Below are 9,393 nucleotides of genomic sequence, written 5' to 3' on the forward strand. Positions count from 1 at the left end.
CAATCTGACCCCTCGCCCGGCTTCACACACTGCTGCCTACAAGAAGGGGATACTCTTTTTTTCTTTTTTTAGAACTACTTTATTGAGGTGTGATTGGCATACAAAATGCTGTACGTGTTTAATGTATACAACTTGGTGAGTGTGGAGATAAGTATATATCCATGAGACCATCACCACAGCCTATGCCATAATACATCCACCACCTCCAAAAGTTTCCTCTTGCCCTCGTTATTTGTGTGTGTGTGATGAGAACACAACATAAGATCTACCCTCTTAGCAAAGTTTTAAATACACAATACAGTACTGTTCACTATAGGCATTATGCCCTGCAGATCTCCAGGCTTTAGCCTAACTTTGTGCCCCTTGACCAAGACCTCTCCATTTCTCCCTCCCCCCAGCACCTGACAACTACCGCTCTCCTATCTGCTTTGTATGGTTGACTATTTAGATTCCACATATAAGCGAGACCATGAAGTATGTTTTTGTCCTTTTGTGTCTGGCGTATTTCACTTAACATAATGTCCTCCAGATCCACCATGTTGTTGCAAATAGCAGAACTTCCTTCTCTTTTCAGGATGAATAATATTCCGTTGTATGTATAACCAAAGCTTCTTGATCAAGTCACCTGTCGATGGACACTGAGGCTGCTTCCACATCTTGGCTATTGTGAATAAGGCTGCAATGAAAGGGAGTGTAGGTAGCTCTTCATGATCCTGATTCTAATTCTTTCACTGTAGCCCACCAATGGGGCTGCTGAATCAGATAGTACTTCTATTTTTATTTTTATTATATATATATCTAACGAGCCCACAACCTGGGCATGTGCTCTCCCTGGAATCAAACCCTGACCTGGGCTAGGGGACTGTCTAGGGCAGGGGGGAAAAAAATGGACACATATGTAATACCCTTTGTAATAAAAAATAAAATTTAAAAAAAAAAAAACCCTGACCTGGTTTCTAGGTCGATGCTCAACCACTGAGCCACGCTGCTGGGCTATTTTTATTTTTGTTTCCTTGTCTGGGGATCAGCACTACTACCCTCCAGGGGCCACCTTGTGCCATGCCATGGTTACCCTCAAAGTGTTGCTGTGAGGAGTGGTTCCCAAAATGAAAGTGGGGAAGGAGAGCACTCCACTCCTGGGGTAGGTGAGGCTGTGAGGGTTGCGAGTCCCACAGGTGACTCTGATATGTGACTCCATGCTATGGCACTTGATACTCAGTCTTAGACAACACTAAAGGAAAGAAAAATGAGGGGAACAGGGAAACAGGAGGGTCCTGTCTGTTTCACCAGCACCAGAAATGCATGTGAGCTGTTTCCCAGGGGGTCAGCTCTGCCTCATGGATGAGCCAAAGTCCTGTATCTGACACTGTTCTCCAGCCAATAAACACCAGAACAGGGAAGCTATGAAATGGCCTTTCCTGAAGATTTTCATAAACAAAAATAAACTGATGAACAAAATAGATCCAGAGACATAGAAGCGTGGAACAGACTATGGATTCGAAGAGGAGAGGTGGGGGATGGTGGGTGGGAAGAGATCAACCAAAGAACTTGTATGCATATATGCATAACCCATGGACACAGACATTAGGGTGGTAAAGACCTGGGGTAGGGGCTGGGGGAGGTCAATGGGGGGCAGAGAAAGGGGACATACATAATACTTTCAACAATAAAGTCTTTTGTTGTTTTTTTAACTGAATGGGCCATAGCCGGTTTGACTTGGTGGATAGAGCATCGGCCTATGGGCTAAAGGGTCCCAGGTTTAGTTTCGGCCAAGGGCACAAGCCCAGGTTGTGGGCGCGATGCCCGCCCCAGTGGGGGGCATGCAGGAAGCAGTCAATCAGTTATTCTCTCTCATCATTGATGTTTCTATCTCTCTCCCTTCCTCTCTGAAATCAATAAAAATATATATATTTTTAAAAAACTGAATAGCAAAAAAAAAAAAATCCTTATAAACAAACCAGGATAAGGGGTTGTATCAAGAATATATAAAGACCTCTCACAATTCAATAATAGACACATCAGAAAAGGGTCAGAGTACACACTTCTCCAAAGAAGATATACAAAGACCAACACACAAAGGAAAGGAAAAGTGAAGACACACTACATCATACCCTTTTTGATGGCTAGAATTAAAAAGTCAGGTGTTGCCCTAGCCGATTTGGCTCAGTAGATAGAGCATCAGCCTGCAGACCGAAGGGTCATGGGTTCGATTCCGGTCAAGGGCATGTAGCTCGGTTGTAGGCTCAATCCCCAGCCCTGATCAGGTGGGGTGAGAGGGCATAATTGTGGCAAACAATCAATGTGTCTCTCTCACATTGATGTTTCTCTGTGTGTGTGTCTCCCCCCCTTCCCTTCCACTCTCTCTAAAAATCAATGGAAAAATACCCTCGGGTGAAGATTAACAACAACAACAAAAAGTCAGGTGTGGGGAGGCTGTGGAGAAGTGAGAACCCTCACATGCTGGTGGGAGTGAAAAGTGGTGCGACTTCTTGAAAAGAGCCCAGCAGTTTCTCAGAAGGTTAAACATGAAGTTAACTTATGACCCAGCAATTCCACTCCTCATTACATGCCCAACAGAAATGAAAATCTATGTCCACACAACACATGCACACAAATGTTAAAAAATATTATTCAGAACAACCAGAAAATGAAAGCAACACAAGAGCTTACCAAACACAATAGTCATACAAGGAATAGTATTTGGCAATAAACATATACACCACAACATGGATGAACCTTGAAACATGCTAAGTGAAAGAAGCCAGACACAAAGGACCACATAACATGTGATTCTGATGATATGAAACATCTAGAATAGGCAGAGCTATAGAGACAGAAAGGAGATTCGTGGCTGCCTGGGGCTGAGGAGGGGGACAGGGGGGAATATTATGGCCAAGGCATGCAGGGTGTCGGGACAGTGATGACAATGTTCTAAAATTGATTGTGTTGTTGCACCACTCTGTGACTATTACTAAAAGCCATTGAATTGCACACTTACATGGGTGATTTGCACAGTGTATGAAACTCATCTCAATAAAGCTGTTAAAATAATAAAATAAATCAGATTCTTCCTTGGACACCTGCTTGAGACAAGGACAGTTTCCAAGTCTCTGTATCCAATCTAGTTCACAGAGGGGGGGAAAATAGAGCTTTCTGGAAGGCAGAGCAGTTGTATTGCAACCCTAGGCCCAGAGGGCTCTTCGGTGGCTACTGCAGCTCACTGAGGCTCTCTGAGGCCAGAGGACGCTCTCCAGAGGGCTGCCACCATGCCCCAAGGAAACTAACATGTGAGCCTGGGCAGGGCACGGAGCTCTGCAAGGTCATGCGTGGGCTCCAGACCCACAGGCACCTGCTCTGAAGACAAAGAGACGGAGCGGAAGGAGCAGGAGCTTTGGCAGCACACAGACCCAGATCGGCACCACGTCTCTTCCGCCTCTTAGCTCCATGACCTCAGCCCTTTCCTTCATCTGCAAAAAATTCAATAATACTGCCTCTCACATCAGCTCCCCTCCTCCCGTTTGGTTTGTTTTGTTTGGCTACCATTTCTTGACGGCTTACTATGTACTCAGTAAATGCTGGCTATGTATTATCATCATATGTTTTGTCTTCCCTGCAGCCCTGGACAAAGCCAGGACTATTTATTCTTATACCCTTTTTACAGAATTGGAGACCGAGGCTGAGAGAGGTCAAGGCACTTCTCCATGGTCACACAGCCGGTAGGTGGGAGAGCCACTATGCTGGGTCTGTCATTTTAGGTGCTGTACTATGAACTCCACCCATAGAGGTGAAGGATGACATTTCATAAGGTCAGAGTTGGCCAGGAGCTGGGCCCTCAGAAAAGAGTTCCAAGAGCCAGGTGCCAAAGTCCTGCTCCCTGAGTGGTGTCCCCACCCAGAGGTCACGGAGAGGACACCTGCGGTGACCAGGGACTGATGACGCTCTCGATATACACATTTCTTGAGCACTGAGTGCCTGGGGCTGTGCGGTGCGGTTTCCTTGCACCTGCTAGAGGCTGACTGGACTCCTCGAATATCCTACATGTCCCCTCCTCTGGGGCCTCCACAGGGAGGCAATGGTGTCCTTTTGCTTTTGCAGGGGGGAGGCAGAGAATTAATTAACTACTGGCCTAAAACCAAAAAGAGCTGGTGAGAAACAAAAAGCAGAGGGTGAGGTGTAGGCAGGGCTGTGAAGCAGCCAGTGGGCCCCCAAAAGCAGATGTTCTCGCCACGTCTCCTCCAGTGAGAAGGCTAACCTTGGCCCTCCTGAGTCCAGCCCCTTGCACCCTGTGTACCAGTGATTACAGGGCTGACAAATTACCCCAAACTCAGCAACTTAAAACAGCCATTTTCTCATGTCTGCATTGTGTGGAGCAGGTACTTGGTAAAGGGATGACCAGGGATGACTTATCCCCGTTCCATGATGCCGGGGGCCCCACCTGGGAAGACCTGCAGGCCAGGATGACCTACCAGCGGGGGAGGTGGGGCGCTGGGGTCTCCTGGGGCCGGTTCATACACATGCCGGGCGCCGGGGCTGCGAAGGCTCAGAGTCAGACCAAGGAGGGAGCCCCTCGTGTGGCCTCCCCACGCAGCGTGGCTTCCTCACATCACAACACGGCAGCCTCGGGCGGGTGAGACCTCTCGCTTTGTGCCCAGGGCTCCAAGCACGAGTGTCCCAGCAAACAGGGCCGAAGCTGCCCCACCTTTCGTATCTCAGCCTGGGACGCCCCACAGCGTCACTCCTCAGCTGCCCTGTCGTCGTCAAAGCAGTCACCAGCCCACCCCGACTCAAGGACGGGCACCTTGACGGGCCGAGGACTGTGTTGGGGAGAAGCAAGCTCAGGGCACGTGTGGAAGAGCCTCTCTCGGAAGGGGGAGGGCTTCCCGCCTTCCTGCAGAACCCGCAGGGAGGACCTCAGGCTTAAGACGCCAGACACCACGGAACGCTTGTTGCATGATTCCATTTACGTAACGATCAAGGACACACGAGCTAATGGATGGTCAGAACGGTGGCTCCTGGGGGTGGGGCGCAGAGGCGAACGAGGGAGGACCCCCCCTCCCTCCCCGCCGGGCTCTACTCTGTTCTATATCTGGATCCCAGCGGTGGTTACACAAATGCATCATAGGCAGAACTCCATCAAGCTCTGCACTTAAAACCCATGGCCTGGACACACTAGGTCAATAAAGACTTTTTAAAGGAATTATCCAGCGAGCCGCCCCCCACCCCGCCCCCGCCAGCTGGCCAAGCCCAGGGAAAAGCAAACCCCGGCTCTCCCCATCCTGGCCGGTGGGTGGGCGTGGGGGACACGGTTCCACCGCCTTTTCTGGCCCTTCCGCCCCCCACTTCCTTCTCAGTTTCAGGATCCTGAAGTCAGTGCCAGAAGGGCCAGGCCCTTAGCAACTTTATTCTGACTCCTCACATTCTGGGGGAGCAGGAAGCAGAGAGCTGCAGGGCCTCCTGACCCCCGTGCAGCAGGTGGGCACCACTGAGGGGCCTGGTTCCTCAGACGCCCAGGGGGCAGAAGCCTTACCGGCAGAAAGGGCTCCTTTTCCTGCAGGCGGCCGAGAGGTGCATGCTTAGTGAGGTCTTATCCAATCAGGTCCGTCCAGACGGGAGTTTCTGCAAAGCAAGAGGTTTCCTACTTGATAAGTGTCTGCACCCACCCCCACCCCTCATGCCCCCAGCTGGGCAGGGCTCCCACAGAGCAGGGCAGAGGCGGGTGGGCAGGCCTACAGTCACAGCGCTCCCAGGAGTCCCGGAGCCTGGGGACAGGAGACGCTTTCACTTTCCATGGCCTCCCGAGGCCAGAGCAGGTGCCAGCACCTGGGAGTCCAGCAGGTGCCAGCACCTGGGAGTCCAGGTGCCAGCACTGGGAGTCCAGCAGGTGCCAGCACCTGGGAGTCCAACAGGTGAAGCCCCAGTCAAGCCTTTCCTGATTCGCCTGCCCCGCCCCACTGGCCCACCAGGCCCAGGCCCCCCTCTGCCACAGTCAACGCCTGCTATGGCTGAATTGTGACCCCCACAACTCCCATTTCATATGTTGAAGTCCTCACCCCAATACATCAGACTGTGACTATATCTGGAGTAGGGTCTTCAAGAGGTAAGTACGTTAACATGAGGTCACATGGGTGGGCCCTCATCCAACATGACCAGCATCTTTATAAAGAAGAGGAGGTTGGAGACTGGGCACAGACTTACACAGAGGAAGGCCTGTGAAGACACAGGGGGGAGGCGGCCATAACCAGCCACGGAGAGAGGCCTCGCGGAAACCCACCCTGCTGACACCTTGACCTTGGACTGCCGGCTGTTGTTTAAGGCCCAGCCTGTGGTATTTGTTGTGGCAGCAGGAGTAACCCCATCATCAGAATGTCACCCATTTTCACACCTGGCCTTGGCCCAGGCTGACCCCTCACCGCACCTGGTGCCTCCCCCCCTGCCCTCTGACGAGCTCCGCCTCCGGGCCTCCCTAACCGGGGGTGATATTTCCCTTGAAGATCCCTGAGTGAGCTGATTGCTGTGACACTCTGACCTGTGCCTGTGCTAATCTCTGTGATGCCACGTGTTGGCTTATGTCCTGCAGGGCCGCCCTCCCTCCCCAGACTTGGACCCAGAGGCCGCACCTGACTCATCTCCACGTAGCAGCATGAGCGACGGAGGGCCTGATAAACTGTCTGCTCCCGTCAATTGCATCGAGCAGTCTGCTGAGTGCCTCGGCTTAGCCCTGTCAGGGTCCCCGGCCCGCACACCCCTAGCTTCTCCTTCCGTGCCTCTGCCCTGCTCACTCCAGGAAAGCTAAGGAAGGCTTCAAGGCCCGAAGCATTAGCACTGCCTAAGAGACTGTGCATGCCAAGCAGAAGCCCGGGGACGGCAACACATAAGCCGAAGATGTGGGTAGTGAGTGATGGCTGCCAGGGGCTGAACTGGCTCCTTCTCGGGTTGGTGAGAGCAGCCCTGACCTGCCTGTGCATCTGAGGGGGGGTGGGGAAGTGTGCATGTATGTGTGCGCGCGTGTGTGTGTGTTGGGACGGGCATACATGAGTGCATCTCGGGGTGGGAAGGACCCCACACTCACCTGTGTGTGTGTGTGTGCGTGTGTGTGCGTGCGTGTGTGTGTGTTGGGACGGACATACATGAGTGCATCTCGGGGTGGGAAGGACCCCACACTCACCTGTGTAGGGCAGCGGGTGTAGAGGCTCTGCTACCCTGAAGAGAGCACAGTGTGTGGAGCTCAGACAGACTCGGGGCTTGAAGTGCAGCTCCTGTGCTGGCAGCCAATCACTGAGCCGGACACGGACGCCAGAGGGCCCGCATAGCTCCTGGCCTGCGGTGGGTGCCCTTGGCCAACGGATGTGTCCTCCTCCACACAGCGGCCTTGCCCAGCGCTGAGCCTGCAGCACAGAAGGCATCCTCTCCAGGGCCAGGCTGGTAGGGGTTAATGAGAAAGGCTGGTTGTTCCTGAAAACAGAAGGCTGGGTCGATAGCGCTACAGAGCCAGCATCGATCAGCCAGGGCAAAGGCCCTGCGGGGAGCCGCCAGCAGCTTCTCTGAAATGCCCAGGACAAAGCAATCCGGGAAGGCCAGGCCGACGGAAAGGCCCTGGGCACGTCCATCCTGGGGTCAACCTCCTCGGAGCACAGGGCTCCCTGCCCCACCCCAGAACGCCGTGGATCCCACTCCAACCTCGGGTGTGAGAGCTGGAAGGGACCTGGGCTTCCTCCTCTCGGTTCTTCCTCTGAGGCCCGTGTTAAGAACTCAGCCTTCTGTGAGCTGTGAGGGGAAAATGTTCACGAGTCTGTGGCTGGAATTCAGCTTTTCTTTCTATTAGGAACACAAGCATCAACTACGGTGGAATGAGGAGTCCCTAAGGCAGTGATGGCGAACCTTTTGAGCTCGGTGTGGCAGCATTTTGAAAAAGCCTAACTTAATTCTGGTGCCGTGTCACATATAGAAATTTTTTTTGATATTTGCAACCATGATAAAACAAAGATTTATAGTTTTGATATTTATTTTATACATTTAAATGCCATTTAACAAAGAAAAATCAACCAAAAAAATGAGTTCACGTGTCACCTCTGACACGCATGTCATAGGTTCGCCCATCACTGCCCTAAGGCCTTGTCACTAAGAATAATGACCGGTGTCATCCTGTCTCATTTGCAGGCATCGAATTCTCAAAACATGAACATGCCTACCTCAAAACGCCGTGGCGGCTAGACCTACACCGCATCTCGTTCGATGCGCTAATAAGTGAACACGTCACAGTGTGTGGGGGGTTCTATTTGACAAGTTATTCTACCCATCTGATTTTACCAGCCTGCCCAAACGGTCCATGATACAAAAAGGGTTAAACCTTCCTGTTCTGCTTCAGCACCCATGGCAGGTGGGGGCACTGCGGCCCAGAGCAGGCAGTGCTTTCCCTGGGTGGGGGACTTGGTGGGGGACGTGAACAATAGCATTGTGAGCCCGGCCGGTGTGGCTCAATGGCTGAGCATCGAGCTATGAACCAGGAGATCACAGCTCAGTTCCCCATCAGGGCACATGCCCAGGTTGTGGGCTCAATACCCAGTAGGGGGCATGCAGCCAGTCATGTTTCTCTCTCATTGATGTTTCTGTCCCTCTCCCTATCTCTCTCTAAAATCAATTCTACTACATATTTTTTAAAATAGCGTAATAGTAACAATAACAATAACCCTCATTGACTGCCTACCCTGAGCCAAGCATCATTTTAAGTAATTTCATCTTCACAACAGCCCTAAGAAGATAAGGTCACTGCCCCTATGGAACAGGTAAGCTAAGGCGCAGAGATGTGAAGTAACTTACCCAAGGCCACACAGCTCATAAATGGAAGAGCTGATTCAAACCTCCGAGCCTACACGCTGAACCTCCCTTCTCTCTGACTGCTCTTGACCAGTCCGGAAGCACGGGAAGTGCTGAGCTCTGGGATCACAGACCGAGGTTTGAATTACGGCTCTGCTACTCGCAGGCCGTGTAACTGGGCGACGCTCTCCACTTCCACACATCAGATTTCTCACCCACATCATGGGGAGAGCAGCTGCATCTCCATCCTTGGTCTGTGTGGATGACTCACACATGGGGAGCGCTCTGCACAGTGCTAGCATGGAGTGACTGCTCGATGAAACCAAGGGGCAGACCTGTTGACAATGGTAATATGCGCCTGTGTGCCAAAACCTCCAGAAATTACAAAATTACAAGTGTCGAGGTTAATACCCAGATCCCAGTTCTCGGCAAGATCGATAGGTGCCAAGAATCAGCAAGCGCCCATGGAATTCTGCTCTCGTTGTCAGGGAGAAGGGGAAAGGCTGAAGCTGCAAGCAAATCTATGAAAACGCCAGTCAGCGACTTCCTTCCAAAGAGGACGGTGCGGAAGGGGAAAGA

At 51.9% G+C, this 9,393-nt stretch overlaps 1 long non-coding RNA gene across 2 annotated transcripts in view; it reads right to left on the bottom strand.

Annotated features, from left to right (window-relative positions):
* The window catches only part of LOC102762310, a 13,466-nt gene extending 6,311 nt beyond the window's left edge, over nt 1-7,155 (bottom strand). Inside the window, exons 1-3 of one of the 2 annotated variants that reach the window (XR_001512640.1) lie at nt 6,051-7,155; nt 5,528-5,616; nt 4,084-4,986 (exon numbers count right to left, since the gene is read on the bottom strand). This is a non-coding gene — a long non-coding RNA (uncharacterized LOC102762310). Of the gene's footprint in view, nt 1-4,083; nt 4,987-5,527; nt 5,617-6,050 lie in introns of those variants that run through there. The other variant, XR_001512639.1, reaches the window with a different exon arrangement.
* Nucleotides 7,156-9,393: the final 2,238 nt, after the last annotated feature.

Source organism: Myotis davidii, unplaced genomic scaffold (assembly GCF_000327345.1).
Source record: "Myotis davidii unplaced genomic scaffold, ASM32734v1 scaffold874, whole genome shotgun sequence".
In the NCBI taxonomy this organism is placed as follows: Eukaryota; Metazoa; Chordata; class Mammalia; order Chiroptera; family Vespertilionidae; genus Myotis; species Myotis davidii.